A 3,143-nucleotide genomic window follows, 5' to 3' on the forward strand; every position below is an offset into this window, starting at 1 on the left:
CGTGCGGCTACTTGTTATTTCGCTCCATATCGGATAAAAAGCTTAATTTGCGACAACTTTAAAGGATTACCGGCACCTAATAACAACTCTAGACGTTATCGTTACACGGAAGGCCACGTGACGCGGCTCGACGTTCCTAATTGGGTCGCTCATTACAGCCAGTAAGCGCCCACGTTTCACTGTAACCTAATTACCGACGGCAGAAGGGATTTGTTATGGGATTTTTTTTTTTCTTCCAGTCCTGTATCTTTTGTAATGATCTTCTGCATCTAACTTTCTTATCTTTAAAGAAATCATTACAGCGTGCATCTTCAAGAAAGAACGAGAAATGCAGCAGCTCCTCTTACGAACAGGCTCTCAAATTAAACTATTTACTGAAACGAGGTAGTTACGTAAGGGTTACTGTATAATTATGCAAGTCTAGATTGAAAGATAAATGTTTTTGAATTTCTTATTTAAAATATAATCAGTTCTCGATTTATTTTTTGGATGTCTTGTCTGGTATTATACCTGTATGGTTCGATACCATAAGGGCAGTTGAAAAAACAGGTACAGGTAGAAGCTAGGCCAGCACCTCCGTAGTACCACAGGTAATTGAGGTATTGCTGAACCTAGCTAACTGTTAAACTTTCCACCCCAATTTTGAGGGAGAACACCCCGGGGAGTGGTACAAGGTTCTCTCGCCCCTCTCTCTCTTTTTTTTTTTTTTTTTTTTTCCCATCAAACACTTGAGAGGACTTTCTGAGATAACTGAGTTCTGGTATTAATAGTGTACATAAATCATATTGAGAAAAGACTGTCCTTGAAAAGTTCAACAACTCATGCTTCCAAAAGCATAAATATAAGAATAAATGTCTTTTCTAAGGCGGAACAAGAGGAATAGCCCATAACAGTATTATAAGGTATTTCTTCCGCCTTCTTAACATGCCTTCGTGGTGTAATGGTCAGCACACTCGGCGCGGATTCGAGAGGTCCGTGGTTCGAGTCCCGGTGAGGGCACTGCTCATTTTTCATTTCTCCTGCTTCGAAATAACCTAATGTATCTATAGTGGCACCCGAACTAATAAATATGGTGGATGATGATTCTTCACCACCAGCATTTGGCGATTGGGTTCCCTAATCCCCAGTCGCCCTTTAAAAGGTGGAGTATATTAGGTAGTTCACCCGCTTTCTTAGCATGCCTTCGTGGTGTAATGGTCAGCTCGCTCGGCGCGTATTCCAGAGGTCCGTGGTTCGAGTCCTGGCGAGCGCATTGCTCATTTTTCATCTCCCTGCTATCAAAAATCCTAATGTCTCTACAGTATAATTAGCAGGAAATACTGTAAACAACTTACCTTCATTTTCAGATATTTCAAGTCTCGAAAATAAGTTTATTTGGTAACATAATTTAAAACTGCTATCAAATTATTAAAAAAACTGTCAATAACAAAACAAAAAAAAATATTAGACTTGAAGAACGTAAGTTATAAATAACATTAAACAGCACATTTACAAGGGAAACTTGAGCAATGTCATTAAGTGCAAACTCGCCTAAAAAAAAAAAAGCCACTTAGAATTTTGTGTTTTAAGATGGAATTGGGCTCGCTGACATTATCAGTCAATCATTCTATTATCCTGCATATTTTTCTTTTCCGTGTAAAGTCTATGTCACTGAATACATAAAATTTTAAAAAGACTCTTGAAGAATTATCTTCTAGCCTTGTGAAACAAAACAAAAATCAGAAGAAGGATGTATAAGGCCCATATCACACATACATCTATTTCATACGAACAACTGCTTCAGACAATTGTTCTGTCTGGTTTATTACAGACGCGTAATTTTTTCCTTCCTTTCGAAAAAAATTTGCAAGTTGTTCGTTTTCAACCAATCAGCTTGTTTGTAATGGAGAACTAGTTTCCCCTTTATATGTTACCCCCAAAATGATCCGTAGTGATTGGCTGTTGAGACAAAGCAGAAAAATTGTTCCGAACATTTGTTCTTCCGAACGAACGGATATCCGATACCAATACCAATACCAATAATGAATTATTGCTGGCAACGTTACCAGCTCTGCTGAAATAATGCCGTGATAGCGGCAATTGAGATTGTAATCGACATGAAGGGTATTGTGTCCGTGAGACGGCAACTTGAGTCCTGGAGAAGAAAGGGGTGTCGATGTTACACCATGAGGTGACGATCAGCGTGGCTACACTTGCCGTCTCTCAGGAGAAACTGGCAAAGAACGTGCTCAGGAGAAACTGGCAAAGAACGAAGCTCTGGCAAAGAACGTTTAACAAATGCCGAGTCACTAATTCAGCGTTAATTTTCAAAATTTTCACAGGACTAGTTTCGATGGTTTTACCGAACCACCATCCTCAGCTGCAAAACCGCAAATGAACAAGATAAGAAATAATGATTAGATAAGATAAGAAAGCGTGGACAAGAATAAGCAAGTGGCGCCATCTGTTGGTGAAACCAGAACTAAAACATAATTTCTTTAAAGACCAAAGGCAAAGAAAGATGGAATGGAATTAGGATCGTTAACAAGAACAGAAAGATTTTTTTGAATGTGAAATGCCTCTATAAAATCCAGTTCTCCAATGGAAGATGTTTTTTGAATGATTTTGGCAGCAGAAAAATTGAAAGTGTGAGTTTCGGACCAACAATGTTGAGCAACAGAAGACTTCTGTGTTTCCTTTTTTCTAACATATGCCTTATATTCCTTGACGCGAAATTTTAAGGCTCTCTTAGTCAGTTGAAAATGATTACAAATAAATGATAGAATGAAAAACTATGTACATTATATATAGATACGTATGTTTAAATTATCCAGCAGTCCTTAATTTATGTGACAAAGTTTTCATTTGCCAGTGAATAGACGGCGAAAGGTTGAAGTAATTTGCCGTCGTCAAGAAGCTCGTTACCGAAAATTTCTGAATAGTTGACAGTCCGGCAATTTATAGCCTTGGTAAAAAATCTGTCATTCGGATCCTTTAGTAGTGTATGCATTCTTGGGATCTTAAGATCTTGGATATCCGATAGCAGCCTAAGACCCTTTTATTCAAACATAAAATTAACAATTACCCGGTTTGGGTTACAAGGAGCCACGCACTTGTTGTGGCTTAATAGAATAACGTAACAATTTCTAATTTCAAGGTTAACG

At 38.1% G+C, this 3,143-nt stretch overlaps 1 non-coding gene across 1 annotated transcript; it reads left to right on the forward strand.

Annotated features, from left to right (window-relative positions):
* The first annotated feature begins 926 nt into the window (after positions 1-926).
* On the forward strand, positions 927-999 carry TRNAP-CGG (transfer RNA proline (anticodon CGG)). Its single transcript has one exon. It is a non-coding gene; the product is annotated as a tRNA-Pro (tRNA).
* The last annotated feature ends 2,144 nt before the right edge of the window (positions 1,000-3,143 follow it).

The sequence above is a fragment of the Stegodyphus dumicola genome, chromosome 5, assembly GCF_044657685.1.
Source record: "Stegodyphus dumicola isolate Sdum_Otavi_A_Nest chromosome 5, ASM4465768v1".
NCBI lineage: Eukaryota > Metazoa > Arthropoda > Arachnida > Araneae > Eresidae > Stegodyphus > Stegodyphus dumicola.